Consider the following 15974-nt stretch of genomic DNA (forward strand, 5'->3'; position numbering starts at 1 on the left):
AATTGAGGACGTAAAGGCTGCCTTGCGGAACTCGGTCCTGCATCAGTGGAAGGAGACTTGGCAGTCTCTGCAAAATAATAAACTCAGGGCAATAAAACCGGTCGTTTCACCATGGTCCTCTTCCATCCGGAAAATTCGGAGGGAAGAGGTCATGATTACGCGCCTGAGAATAGGACACTGCCCTCACTCATTCGTACCTCTTTGCGGAGGTAAAAGAACAGCCCCGCTGCAATGAGTGCTTCCAACCCCTGACGATAAAACATATCCTGACGGAATGTACAACATACCAAAGGGCCAGAGATATGTTGAAGATAAGGGGAGACTTAAAAAATATTTTAGGGGATGACTCTGGGTCTATTAACCGAGTCTTAAGTTTTTTAAGGTCAACCGGTTTGATGGGGCAGCTTTAGCTTTCGAGCTCATAATTTTAATGCTTTTGATTTTAGCATTTTCCTTTTTTTTTTATTTTATTTATTTATTCGTATTTATTTGTTTACTTATTCCTAGTTTAAAAGGAACATAAGTTTTACGTTATGACAGTGGTGCAAAATGACCATAGCTGTCGACGCACCCTACAAACCCCTAAAACTACTACTATCTGTCAGGCCGACGAGAATTTCGCCGGGCTCCTTTGGCCCCTTAGAAAAGACGATCGCCTGGGTTTTATCTTTGTTGACGCCGACTCTCCAGCGGGAATACCATTCGACAAGGGCATCTATTGCCGTCTGAAGATACTTTGCTGCCAGGTGCTACCTGCAGGATCTTGCCAAGATCGCCGTTTCGTCCGCGTACGTTTCTACGAGAACGTTGCTTCCGTGGTCCGCTGGGGTATCCGCGGTGAAGATGTTGAAGAGAAGCGGCGGGAGCAAACTCCCTTGCGGGACGCCCGCTCTAATTTTCCGCGTCTTCGATGTTGCGTTGCCCTAGCTTACACGAAAGGTTCGTTCCCGAAGCCAAGATGCCGCCATTCTTGTCCACCATCCAGGAAAGCCGAAGCACTCAAGCTTCCACAGCAATTCCTCATGCCACACCCGATCAAACACCTTGCTGACGTCAAAGAAGGCGCCGACGGTGGAATGCCGTCGGTTGAAACCTTCAGTGAAGTTCAGCAGACGGACGACTTGGTGCGTCGTGGAGTGCTCGCTGCGGAAGCCAAATTGGTGCTCCGGCAGGACGTTCAGCTCCTCTGCGATGGTGACGAGGTGACGAAGAAGGACCCGCTCGAACAGCTTTCCCAGGCCGTCGAGCAACGAGATTGGACGAAAGTTCGCCGGCGATGGCAATTTCCCCGCTTTCGGAATGCACACAACGCGGGCCTCCTTCCACCAGGATGGGAAGTATCCGATGGCGAGACACGCGTTGAAGATGCAAAGAAGCATAGTAGCAAGGGAAACCGGAATCTGCGCGATGACTGCGTTCGCAATCCCGTCCGGTCCGGGCGCCTTATGAGGTTTTAAAGCTCGTATGACCCCTCGAAGGTTCGTTTCGTTGATGGTCGGCCGCATCTCTCCGTGGTCGCGGACATGGCATGGCGTCCTTGGCGGCTTCCCAGCTGACAGCAGGGGATCGGGTTGGTCTTTGCCTCCATCAGCAGGAGCGAAGATATCCTCTAGATGGGCGGCATCCCCGCAGCCTTCTCCGGCGAGCCGGTGTTCTCAGCGGCGCCTCCTCGCGGGACTCCCCCTGAAAATTTCTTGCCATTCGCCACAAGGATCCGTCTTCCGGAGAGAGGGAGGAAACCTTCCTCTCCCAGATTTTGGCCCTGAATGTTGCGATGGCATCCCGGATGCTCTGCTGGACAGCGTTTAGACGAGATTTCTCCTCCGGGCAGCGGGATCTCTGGTGTCTTCGTCGGAGCCGGTTTTTCTCCCGAATTTGGTCACGGATCGCCCTATGGAGCGCCAGATGGTTCCATTCCCGAGCTGAGCGCTCGGGAATTAATGTCGCCGTCACCGACTGCACGGCTTCCGTCAGAAAATCGACCTGACGGTGATTTTTTCAGGGGATCCGACAGACGGAGGAAGCGGCAGGCTCCCGATTTTCTCCGTGACCTTTATCCGGAGGAGATCCCAGTCGGCAGCAGCGTAGTCTCGGAATGTCCTCCTCGGTGTCTCCAGTGGGCGCCTTGCGAGCTGGAAGAGAACTGGAAAATGGTCGTTATCCAGGGCGTGTTGCGCTTTCAGTAGCAATTAGATAATTGCTTCCTAGGTCCGAATGGATTTCCGCCGTGTAGATGTTAAACGGGAATGGCGACAGTAAGCTCCCTAGCGGGACGCCGGCTCGGATTTTTCGTTTCTCGGACGTAACTTGGCCCTAGTCTACCGAAAGGTCCGTCCTTGCAGCCGAGATGAAGCGATCGCCGACCACCAACGGGGAAAGCCAAAGCAATGCTGCTCCCACAGCAGTCCCTCGTGCCACACCCGGTCGAACGCCTTGCTGACGTAATAGAAGGTGCCAACGGTGGAATGCCGCCGGTTCAATTCTTCAGTTACGAAGTTCAGCAGGCGCGCGACCTGGTGCATTGTTGAGTGCTCGCTGCGGAAGCCAAACTGATGTACCGGCACGATGTTAAGCTCAGTGGTGATGGCAATGAAGTGGCGATGGAGGACCCGCTCGAGCAGCATTCCCAGGTTGTCAAGCAAGATCGGGAAGAAATTTGCCGGCGATGCCGATTTCCCCGCCTTTGGTATGCACACAACGTACCTCTCCATCGGGATGGGAAAAGCCCGACAGCGAGACACGGGTTGAAAATGCACAGCATTAAGGAGGCAAGGGATACCGGCATCTCAGCAATAACAGCATTTGCCATTCCGTCCGGGCTCCGTGCCTTCCGAGGTTTCAGAGCCTTTATGGGCCCTCGAAGGTCCTCCTCATCGAATATCGGCGGCATCTCTTCGTGGTCACGAACATGGGGTGGGGTTCTTGGCCGCTGTACGGTCGATTCCAGGGGATCTTCCTGGTCAGCGTCTCCTTCAGAAGGGGAGAACACCTCTTCAAGATGCTCAGCCATCCTTGAAGCCTTCTCCTCCGGAGTGCGAAGAGTCCCCGATGCGGGGCGCAGAGGCGTCTCTTCACGCCGCTCACCTCGTAAGCTGCCACCGTCAAGGCAAGGCACGCCGTCAAGGCGCCACAAGGATCCGTCTTCCGGGGATAGCATTGAAACCTTCTCCCAGGTGGATGTGCGGAAGACCGCTATGTCGCATCTCAGGTGACTTTGCGAGCTGTTGAGCAACACCTTGACGGTCGGGCCACGGGAGCGTTGAAATTGGCGTCGTAGCCGATTCTTCTCCCGTATCCTCTTGCGAATCTCCCTTGGAAGGGCCATATGATTCCATTTCCGAACGGGGCACTCGGGAATTGCTGCTTGCGTTGCCTCCTGCACAGTTTCCGTTAGAAAATTGACCTGACGGTCGATATCTCCCGGGGAACTGAGAGACGGAGGCATCGGAGTGGCGCTGATTCGGTCAGTTACCTGGTTCCGAAACATCGCCCAGTCCACGGCAGCATTATTCCCTATCATCCTCGGCGTCTCCAAGGGTTTCCTCGCGAGATGTAGGACAGGCAGGTGGTCGCTGTCTAAAGCGTAGAGCGCTCTCGCAGAGAGCGCCGTCGGCAGCCGTGCGTGCACCGCGATGTCCAGTACATCGCTCGTTCCGCGAGTTGCGGAATGGGTCTGCGTACGTGGACCGATGACGTCGAGTCGCTCGGCGGAAGTCCACAGTCGTAGGCAACGCCCTTCAGGATATTCCACTCGGGAGTGCCAATCGGGATGTTACGCGTTAAAATTGCCCGCGGCTATCGTGGGAACAGATCCCACGAATAAATCCGCGAGTTCTTTGCGAAACATCACCGATGGTGAGCAGTATACTGAAATGAGGCGAAGAGGTCCCTCGCCGCATTCCAGCTCAATGGCAGTGGCTTCCGTTGACGCGAACGTGAAGCGCTGTGCACGCAGGTGATCAGCGACCAGGACTGCAGTTCCCCCTCCTTGGCGCGCCCGGTCTTCGTGGAAGACCGGGAATCCCGGGACGGTCCACCCACTCCTTGGCTTCAGGCGCGTCTCATACAACAGGGCGATCTCGCATTTGTCTGGATGGAAACGCGAGCAGCTCCGGCGTTTTCCTCGCCACGGCGCCTCCCACATTCCAAGACGCAATAGCGATGTTACGTTGTCTAGGAGGCGTGTTATCCATGACGAGGAGCAAGAAGAGCCGGCTGTTGTTGCAGCGTTGCCGAGAGCACCTGAAGTTGCGTCTGCAGAGCAGCAGAGATGGTGGCAAGCGTCCCAAGGACCCTCTAAAGGGGATTCTCTTCGGAGACGGCGTCCAAGTCGCCGCCGATGAAGATCGACCCCCGACGAAGATGTGGCTCCGAAAGGGCCGGCGGCTGAAAACGCGTCACCTGATGGTTGCGCCTTCGCTCCCGTAAAGGAACGCGGAGAGAGGTGGTGGATTCCGTAATATTTGCCGCGGGCGTTGGTAAACCTGGGAACTGGATGCCGAGGCACGGTCTCGGAGTAGGGCGCTGGGGAGCCGGGCCGCGGGACACGTTTCCTCCTTGCCAAGCATTCTGCTTTCCCAGGGCTTGTGTTGGCACCGTGGACGCAGGAGCAGGAGAAGACAAGGACGCAATTTTTGGTGCAGGAGCCGCACCCGGTCGGCGTCCGTGGCGCTTTTTTGACGGCTTGGTGACTCGCCGTTCTTTCTCCACGAGCCACGTCTTGTATGTCGGGGAAAAAGCTGAATGCTCCGAAAGGTATTGGCACTTCTGGTGGTGAAATGAGAAAAATTAAAAATTCTAAAAATGGAATAACTGCCTTTAAAACACCCCAAACATTCACTACATAAATATAAGAATGTCGTTTCATGCATTATTTTTGGAATAAAAGGCACATTTATATACTAACAAAAGTTTTCTTAATCTTTCATTAGGATTGAGACATTCATACGTATGAACATCTTCACACTCACTCTAAAACAAAAGAATGTTGTTTCATGCATAACTTTTGGATTTATAGGCACTTAATGTACTAACAAATTTTTCTAAATCATTCAATACAGTTTATTCCTGTCTTTGAGAAATAAATTTGGGTTTTTTAGTTCATATGATAACATTAAGGCCCCGCGGGTAGGGTGATAGAGAATACTCCCACAGTATCCCTGCTTGTCTTAAGAGGCGACTAAAAGGGCGGGGAGAAAACCCCGAAAACAAACCCCAAGCCAGCAAGGGATGCGTCCGGATAGTGCTGTGGATCCACTGTCTGTGAGCGGCCATACCATCTGGCCTACGGTCCGCCCAGGTGTTTGCCGTGCCTGGAGACCCGTAAGGGAGAGAAGGGGATCCTGGAGGGTGATCTTTCTGGTTCCCAGCAGGGTGTCGGATGCCCTGCATGGACCGGAGAGCGATATCCCTCTTCGGCCCCGGATTTCGCTTAAACGGGAGGCCGGGAGCTAGCCACTCCCGGTCAATCGGCTTCCGTCGCGTTTTCGCTCCGGTGGCGAGTGCCAAGGTTGTGGGGGGTCTGCGTAGGGAGGTCGGAGATGTAAGGGTTTTGGTGGGCCCTTGCACCGAAGATCCACCCCGAAACAGACAACCACTCCTGAAGCGCTATATCCCTCGAGTTAGCCCTGGCGACCGCTCCGGTTCGGCGGAGCGGCGTCCCAAAAGTGTGGCTCCGTGGCGGGTGGGGAGGCCGAGGGACGAATAATTTATTATTATGGAGGAAAAACCCTTTCCACCACTAAAATGATACTCATACTCACTGAAAAATACTCTTCAGGAAGAGGAACGCCGAGAAGGAGGAAACCTCACTAGTAGTGGATCGGAGCGGCGCATAATCCTGCTGTATTCCTGATACATACTTCATTATACTGACCGGACCGGATTTTGAACTTCTCTCCTGGTTGACCCTGCTTTCTCCTGGACCTCTCTAGACGCTTTGCACACTGACTCTGACCTCCTGGACACCTCTTCTCTCCTGGCACTGACCTCCGCACCTCACTGGACCTCTCTCCGTTTTGCAGCTGGACGGACCTTTTAAGGACCACCACTATCGATACCACCCACGTGGTTTTTCCGGCCCTTTTTAGGACCATGCAATTCATTGTCTACACCGCAGTTTAAGTACTTCTGGTAATAGCACTAAGTGACTGAGGCACCCGGTGGGGAGGGCTAACTAGTCCCCTCTTCTCACCTCCGGGTGGTGCTCGCTCACTACACCACATTTTGGTCGTCTTGTCCGGGGAGACTTGGCAGAGGGCTTGCACCTCCACTGCACGCCTTGTCAAACCGGAGGGTCCACTTCTTAGGGCTGTACGTTAGGTCTCCGAACCCAAGATCATTGTTAAACCAAGGAATAATACATATCTCTACTGCCCGGCAATCACACTCCCCGGGATCAGCATGGGAAATAACGACCCGGATAACCCGGACTCTCCCTCATCAATATCCACCTTTTCCTCAGCCTCTCCTCCTGACTCACCAAACTCCTTCCAATCCCCTCCGACTGATGAAGACTCTACGCAGGCATCCCTTCCTCAGCCCGAAACTGATCTGCACTCCACTCCCCAAATAGTCACCAGGCTGGCTAAAAGGCTGCACCAGGCAGAACCAGAGAACAATACTACAAGCAAACAGAAGAAAACGACTAAAACCGTTCGTAAGGCGATCCCCTGTTCTGATTCTCTCAACCCAGAAGCTGCCAAACCTCTGCCTACAAAGGACGACTCTGCGGTGGTGATACTTGACTGCCCCTTGGCGGTACGGCCCGACGACAACCCCACACGTCTGGAAAAAGCCGCTCGACCATCCAACGTTCCTGTAAAGCAACATACCAGCAATGACACAGCTGCTGCTGCCGTGATATTGACTGCTGATACTGAACCCTTGGCCGCAGCAGGTGAAGAAGGCTGGACCACAGTTTCCAAGAAAAACAAGTTCTCTTCCCTACCCATCCCAACAATTCCTAACAACTCTACCTTACCTATTGAATCCCGCCCTACCAACAACCTCCCTCCTATCCGTCTATCTGCTTCGCAATCATACCAAAAATATATCCTCCAACTCTCCCGCTTGACCAATTACCAACCCAAAATTTCGTACAGTAACTCCTATATTCATATCCTTCCCAAATGCCCTAACGACCACCGGAAAATTCGCAAATTCCTTGATTCCAACAACCTGCCCTATTTTACTAATCCAACCCCAGCGGAAAGAAGGCGTGCCTTCATAATCAAAGGAATCCCGCCGATTACCCCAACCGAACAGGTCGCTTAAGACCTAGACGAAGCCGGCTTTACTCTTAGGGGAATACTGAAAATCCAATCAGGCCTACAATCCACTTCCACTTCCTTCACCCACCTCAAAGTATCCCTAGAAGACCCTTCCCGTGAGAGTGACCTGCTGGAACTAAAATCGTACTGTGGTATTGACATAAAAATTGAGGAGTTCATACCATCCACGGACCCTGCCCAATGTGTACAATGCCAGAGGTTTGGCCATACAAGGAATTACTGTCGCCTTCCTGTACGCTGTAGAAAATGTGGTCAGAACCACCTTAAATCCAAATGCCCTCTCCCCATAGATAGCCCCAGTTACTGCTGCAACTGTGGTGGGCCACACGCCGCTACTTACCGTGGATGTCCCGCATTTTTAACTGCGAAAGCCCGTAAGTTAGGCCAACCCCTTCCTGAATCCTCCTTAGCTCCTATGCTCCCCCCCGCCCCACCTCCGGAAAACTTCTGGGACAAGAGGGCAGCTGTCAAATCCGCATTATCAAACTCACTTTTCTTGTGAAGCGACTTTCCCAGCCTCAATGACACACCTATTCCCCCTCCGCCCTCAACTACTTACCCAATCACCCCAACTATCTGCCCCCCACCTCCCCTTGATATTTCACTGCTCCCCCCTCCTCCACTTGCTCCCTTTGACCCTAGTATACTCTCGACACCCGTCATTCCCCCTCCCCCTCTCTACCAAAATGCTTCTCCTAACCCTCCGTCGGGAACTCCCGTCACCTGTATTGATGACTCCCCACCTACTTCTCAACTCATATCCTTCCCTATGCCATTGCAGCCTGTTATCAGCAATTCATTCGCCCAGCATAATTTTCACTCGGACCTAGCCTCCCCCATCCCCGACTGGCCAGCACTTATTCAGAGGTTCACCTCATTTACGTCTCAAGTCAATAGTGCACCGACCCCCATTAAGCCCGTCTTACTATTGTCCTTGCTATCCTCCCTTACCTCTTTCATAATGAACAATGGCTGCCCCCAAAACGTGTAAAATATATCACCTTTCTGTCCTTGCCTGGAACTGTAATGGAGCCCGCTCTAATCTCATCAACTTGCACTTGCTCATAGAAAAACATACTCCGGACATCATCACACTCTCCGAAACCAAGCTAACTCAGAAACACAACATTCACATCCCTGGCTACACTACATACAGACTTGACCGCGACAACACAAACAACACCAACCCGATGGGTGGCGTTTCGATTAGCATTAGATCCAGCCTTAATCACACTCAACTCCCACTAACTTCACCCAAACTCGAACACGTCGGCATATCCCTCCACACACATATAGGCCTTCTCAACATTTACAGTCTCTACATACCCCCTAAACAAGCAGTCATCTCCAACCTGAAAGACCTACTTCAGAGAACCATCCCAACCATACTTATAGGTGACTTAAACAGCAAACACACCAGTTGGGGCTGCCGCACCACCAACGAAAAAGGCAGAGCGCTTCTCAAGCTCTCGCAAGACCTAGACATCTCCATCCATGCCCCAAACGAACACACTCACATATCCGAACATCAGGGTACAGACACATCCGATATCCTCGACATAGCAGTATCCAACAACTACCCATTCCACATCCCAGCCACAGTCATACATCACTACTCCTCTGACCATCTGCCAGTTATATACTCAATCGAAACTGCATCAATAGCCTCTCTCCCCATATCCCCCAGAACCCACAACTGGCGTAAATTTGAAAAAAAAATTGCTGAAAAATTTATAGCTCCCCCACCCTCTCTATTAATTAACCAATCGTCTATTGACCACTGCATTGAAATTCTGACAGAAGATATTTACTCAGCTCTAGACAACTCCCTCAATAACCCCGTCCTTCATCCCCTTCTTTCTGCGGCCTTACCTACTTACATCAGATCACTTATTACCGACAAAAACAGACTCAGGAAACTTTACCAAAAAACACGATCTCCCCACATCAAAGCACAATACAACACTCTACACACAGCGGTCAAATTTGAAATACAGAAACACAGAAACTCACAGTGGAACTGCAAGATAGCCACTCTCAACCGAAATGACAATTCACTCTGGAAAATGGCAAGGTCCCTCAGGAACACAACTAAAAAAACTCCACCTCTAATAGTAAACAACACCAGACTTACCACTGACTCCGAAAGAGGAGAGGCCTTCCTCAAGCGCATGTCAGACGCCTTCTCCTCTCCGCCTGCAACCTCATCTAACTCCGAAGCAACTGACTATGCAAATGCTGCCAAACTCATCCCTTCCCCTGAACCACTGACTTGCACTGTTAAAGAAATCAGCCTCCTCATCTCTAAACTACCAAACAAGTGCTCCTCAGGCCCAGACAATATCCCAACTAAAGCCCTTAAATTACTGCCACTCCCCTGCATCTCATTCATAACGGACATATTTAACGCGTGCCTGGCCTCCTCCTACTTCCCGCTTTTATGGAAGAAAAGTAATGTAATAATGCTCCCCAAACCTGCCAAACCCCTCTCTGAAATCTCGAGCTACCGTCCTATTTCACTCACATGTGCCCTCAGCAAATTATTCGAAAAAGTCATTCTTAGCCGCCTGCAATCTCTCCCTTTCCCTCTATTCAGGCAAGAGCAATTTGGCTTTGCGCCCAACACCTCAACAGTACACCAGATTAATCGCCTCACCGAGCTTATCCAATCCGGCTTCAACAGCAAAATGGTTACAACTGCGGTTTTCCTGGACATCAGTCAGGCCTTCGACAAGGTCTGGCACGAAGGTCTCCTACTTAAGCTTGCCAAGAAAGACATTCCCCTCTACCTTATTAAAATCGTACAATCCTTTCTCAACAATCGCTCCTTTTCTATCCTGCACAACACCTACAAATCCCAATCCCAACCACAGCTGACAGGCGTCCCCCAGGGGGCGGTCCTAAGCCCAGTTCTCTTCAACATGTTTATTGACGACCTACCCTCTCACCCTCTAACACACATGTTCCTATATGCGGATGACACAACCATTGCTGCACAAAGTTGGTGGCCGTCTAAGACAGACGACGCCCTGCAAGACCACCTGCACTTGATAGGAGACTGGCTCGATGAGTGGAAGCTTAACGTCAATCCTGACAAATGCGCTAAACTCTGCTTCTCACGCAACCCTCTTAAGATCACCCATACGTACCTCACCCTCAATCTCCGCATCATCCCCCAAAGAACATGTGCAACCTTCCTCGGCGTCACCTTAGATGAAAAATTATCCTTCTCCTCTCATGTCACCTCCAAACTAGCCAAACTCCGCTCAGCATCCTACGCTCTTCACCCCCTTCTCTCCAGATCTTCCAAAACCTCCCTTAACTCTAAACTTGCTATCCTCCATTCCATACTACTCCCCCTAGTCCTTTACGCGTCCCCCGTATGGGCCACAGCACCTAAAGGAGCGATTGGCAAGATCGAGGTATGGCTAAACAAGTTGTCAAGGCACATTGCAGGAGCCCCTTGGTATATTCCAAATACCCTCATTCATAAAGAGCTAAACATTCAATCGGTCAATGAGCTTATCCAAAAAGCACTTCATAGTTATAGCAGGTCCATCTCCAGCTCTAAAAACCCCCTCATATCTTCCCTATGGTCCTCATCCCTCCCAACTGGCAAAATTAAATACGCTCATCAACTCCTTAAGCCGCTTCCTAAAAAAAACCCGAAAAGAAAGGCACCCAAGTTTCCGCAAACCACCCTTCTCCATCCCACTCTTAATAAAAAATTTATCCCCTTCCCTAAAAGAAATAACCTAACAAGGAATTTGCAAACAACAAAAAAAAAGCGAACCGGTCCAGGCTCTCCTAACCTCCCTCACCTCATTCCACCCGATCCTACCTGATAAACAACAAGCAGATATTCACCAGCCCCTCCCGTGCATATCCTTATCCGCCTTCCCTAACCTACTCTCTCTTCCTCCACATTTTCCTTGAAAAAAAAATATATATATAAATAAATAAAAATAATAATAATAATAAAAGCATTATAAATAAAAAAAAAAAAAATCAAAATCAAATAATAAAATATGTATTAAAAAAAAGGGAAAAAAACAAAAAGAATATAAAATCATTAAAAAAAAAAAAAATTATTATTAAAAAAATAAATCCAATAAGCTAATAAATAAAATGCTCCTTCAACTATCACCTCATAAAAACACTCCATGGCTCCAGTGGAACAAAGTTCTGAAGGAGTACTACAGATTCACTACTCATTCCTGGTCCTGGTCCTGGTCCACCACTAAAAAGATCCCGTCCGGACACCGGCGGGGGAGAGAAGTGTATTGGCGCATGTAAGCGTTATTTGATTATGTCGTGTATAAAGGAAGGTGAGACCTTGAAAAAGGTTTCTCCTTTCTTAATTTGCAGAGTCCAAATCCAAGATTAAAGATCCAAGATCTTAAGATCCAAGATCCGGAGTTTAATCTAAGATTTTAAACCTTTTTGCATTTGTCTGCAAGAGACACATTTCAAGGCTTAAGATAAGGGTATTCTGATAGGGCTCACTGTTTTTAGAATGGATGACCTAAGTGGCCAACGAGCCCAAGGGGGAGTAGCAGTTGCGACCCGTGAGGCCCTTTACACCTCGCGAGTCCAACTGAACTCTCCATTCAAATACGTCGCTGTCACGGTGCATACCCCTGAGAGGATGACGTTATGTAACGTGTTTCTGCCAGAGGGTGCACCGTTGACCCGCCTGAACCTTGAAGCCCTTGTCCGCCAGCTTCCTCAGCCGTTCATTTTGATGGGGGATTTTAATGCCCACGATCCTCTCTGGGGAGGGCCAGAAACCCAGAGTAATAGGAGAGGTCGAATCTTATCCAACTTTATTGAGGATTTTAACCTGTTTTTATTAAATAGCGGTGAAAAAACACGCTTTAATAGCTTCAATGGGGAATTCTCATCAATAGATCTTTGTCTATGCTCGAGAAGTCTAGCCCCAAAGCTGAAAATGTCCACCCACAACGATCTCTGTGGGAGTGACCATTTTCCTCTTCTACTCGTTAAAGAAGACTCTTCGCCCACCATTTCAAAACCTCCGGAAAAGTGGCGTATTAACCGTGCGGACTGTCCACTTTTCAAGGGTACGTTTACATAAGTATAAACATGACGCAAGTTACGACGCGTTGCACAACATCGAGAAACTAAGTTCAAAGCTCTTGGCGGCCGCTACCAAAAGTATCCCTTGTACGTCTGGGAATCTTAATCGAGCTCCTGTCCCTTGGTGGAACGGGGAATGCGACAGGGCGATCTGGGCAAGGAAAAAAGCGCTGAATATTTTTAAAAAATACCCCACGGCAACTAATCTGGCATCGTACCGCCACCTTAGAATGCGAGCTCAAAGGGCCATGAAGGAGGCCTCCTGGATAGAATTCGTCTCTACCATCAACCATCGCATGCCACTTAGTCAGGTTTGGGACCAAGTTAAGAAAATCTCTGGGTCCAAGGGCTCATTTGTCATCTTGCCATTGATTGTTGCTGGCCGGGTGGTTACTTCACCTGCCGAAATAAGCAACATATTTGCCAGTCAATTCACAGGCAATAGCAGTGACGAGGGCTATGCCGCGGACTTTGCGAACTTGAAGAGGCGATGCGAGAGAGTCCCGCTCAATTTTGGTGCAGGTCCTAGATCTGAATATTACAGTGAGCCTCTCATGTCTGGGATCTTAAATCTGCCATTGAAGACTCCCACAACACCTCACCAGGTGTGGATGAAATCCACAATGCTTTTCTCCGGAACATTCCAGAAACTGCGATTGGGGAGGTCCTAAATATCCTCAACCAACTTTGGAACGAGGGCAGTTATCCAGATCTTTTACACAGGAGAATGGGGTACTCCAGGGTTCAGTACTGCGTGTGATGTTAATTTCCATAGCCATCAACGACGTGGTGGAATGCATCAATGCACTGGTGATGGCATCGCTCTATGTGGACAACCTAGCCATATTTTGCCAGTCAACATGACTGACAAATGCATCCAGGCAATCCCAGATGAATCTAAACAAACTTGGAGAGTGGTCGCGAAAGAACGGATTTCAGTTCTCCATGGAGATAACGAAATGTGTGCACTTTCACCGTCTTCGCGGTTACCACGTTACGCCGACCCTAACCCTGTTGGGTAGGATTCTCCCATTTGTGGAGTCCGCTCGCTTTCTCAGCATGATCCTGGACCAAAGTCTGAACTAACGGGAGCATATTTGCGTGTTTCGTGAGAGGTGTCGCCAAACCCTCAAAGTTTTAAAGTTTTTAACTCACTCCACTTGGGGAGGAGACCGCACCACCATGCTTTTATTGTACAGAGGCTTGGTGCGATCCAAACTGGACTATGGTTCCATAGTGTATTCCTCAGGACGAGAGTCTTACTTGAAACCGGTTACATGTGTCCACAATGCTGGGATACGGTTGGCCACCGGGGCATTTAGAACAAGCCCAGTCCCAAGCTTACTTGCAGACGCAGGGGAGCCTCCGTTGGAAACCCGCAGGATGATTTTAATGGGCAACTATGCCTGTAAAATTTTATCAGAGACAAACCACCCTTGTTTTGACATAGTTTTAAACCAACGGTTTTTAGACTTATTTAACAGGCGGAGAAGGGCAACTAGGCCCTTTGCTGTTCGTTTTAATGATTTTGTTAATGAGGTAAATGTTATATTTCCTCAAATATGTCCCGTGTCCTATGCTAAGTATCAGCCTTGGTTAACGCCAAAGCAAGGTATGAAATCCATTGCCAATGCATGCCGCAAAGCTAAGATGACCAATTTGAAATACCAGCAGCTCTTCAGTGCCGTCCTTGGCTCACTTTCTGACTCTTTCCTTATCTACACCGATGGGTCAATGTCAGAATCTGCATGTCCCTATGCGGTCCTTTTCCACTACCATGGAGTCGTGAGGAAAAAAACACTTCTGCATTGCAGCATTTTCACAGCCGAGCTAATTTTTAATTTCTAATTTTTCATTAACCACACCCACAATGTTCATGTCCATCTCTTTAGATTATTGAGTGCCATATTTGGTAGCTTCCTTGACGAGTGTATGTCTTTGCTTGCCAGGGACTGGTTCACGTGATTCCTCTCCAAGCATTGCTCATCAAATGCAGGCAGCTAGGGGAGAAGAGGTGCATGGAAGTTGAGGGTGGTTGTAGGGGAAGAGGCACGAGTTGGTGGCAGGGCCCTCGGGTAAACCTTTAAGTGGAGATGAGTCAAAACCGTGGTTCTGAGCTTGGTTTGGGTATGGTTCTTCAATTTCTCCTGGAGAAGGTAGAGTGAGAAGAGGTAGAGATAGGGGGCTTGTAAAAGGGAAGGTGGAGGAGGCAAATGGAGGAGAAGAGGCTTGGTTGGATGGCATGAACACTGCTGCAGTATCCCTTTTTTGATTTTTCACTGCTCAATTAGTGTATGCAATGACAACTTCCTGTAGTGTATAATGTAAACATGTTATTTTGTTGATGCATCAATGGAGCAACTTATTGTGAATACTCCTCTTAAGCCTCAGTTGCATCACCTAATCTTCCAGTGTTATTTTGAATGTCATGTTTAAGAAACTTTGGTTTTAGAGTTAATACTGCTGGACATTATGTAAATTTGGGGATTAGGTAAAGAAGAGGTTCTCATCTAAGAGGTCTGTCCAGAAAGGATCCAGCCATGCACTTCTCCATAATCTTGTTAAAGTCAAAAATTTGGTGGTGTAATCACAGGGGACTTGCTGCAAACCGCAAATAATGACCCAGGTTTTTGAAAGAAAGTCTGAATGGAGATTAGTCATGGGTCTCCAATAGTGACTCTGTGACAGCAGCCCAGTCTATCTATTGCTCGATTGATGAGGTAAAAGAGAATGCAACGAGGCAGTTGCTGACCACCAATTCAATAAAAATGGCTTTGCCAATTATTTTTTAAATTAGAAGGGATGCTGGGATAAGTGTGTGAGGCCTCAAGGAGAGTCCTTCGAAGGGGACATCTAAGGCCTCCTCATTGTCTCAGGGAAGCTATTTATCACAACATATTGCCTGGTTGTATTCAGACCAACCTTAAGTATGGATTTATATGGTGGGCAGAAATTCATGGACCAGTTGATGGTGTAACTTTATGGCATCGCTTAATATTGGAAATGAAAAATAGTAACTTTTTTGTGGTAATATTCATTGGAATCACAAAGTTACTATTTTTCAATTTCATGGACCGGAGAACAGGCTACAGGATTGATCAAATCAAAGAGCAAAGACACCTGCTTGTATGCGGTTCATTGTCTAAATGAGAGCACTGATGCAATGAGGATAATTTCAAGGAGCGTCAAATAGTTCTGACATTGCCTTGCACCCATTATTGCAACTGGCGTTGATGTTTGTCTACATAGGCTTTTTTAGTTTGTGATGCAAACTTCCCCTGTTCATTTTGAAGTCATAGTGAAATATTAGTGGTCCTGAAAAATGTTCCCTGCAGATAGATCTTGCAAAATAGCATTAAAGGCTACTTGAGGTGAAATATGTTCCTTCATAGCAGTTTGATAATTGTTTATGCCAGGGGTGACTAACAGGAGGAGTTCCATCAGGATATCTTAATGCATACTGGTGTAGTTTTCAATGCCCTTGGGTCTTCGTTGCTACATTGCATTTCTCATTTATTATTGAGAATGACTCAAATGATTTTCATTTATAGATTTAAGGGTACCCCTAGGAATAATGGAATA

This window comes from Hetaerina americana, unplaced genomic scaffold, assembly GCF_022747635.1.
Source record: "Hetaerina americana unplaced genomic scaffold, ioHetAmer1.1.p SCAF_75, whole genome shotgun sequence".
NCBI classification, from domain to species: domain Eukaryota; kingdom Metazoa; phylum Arthropoda; class Insecta; order Odonata; family Calopterygidae; genus Hetaerina; species Hetaerina americana.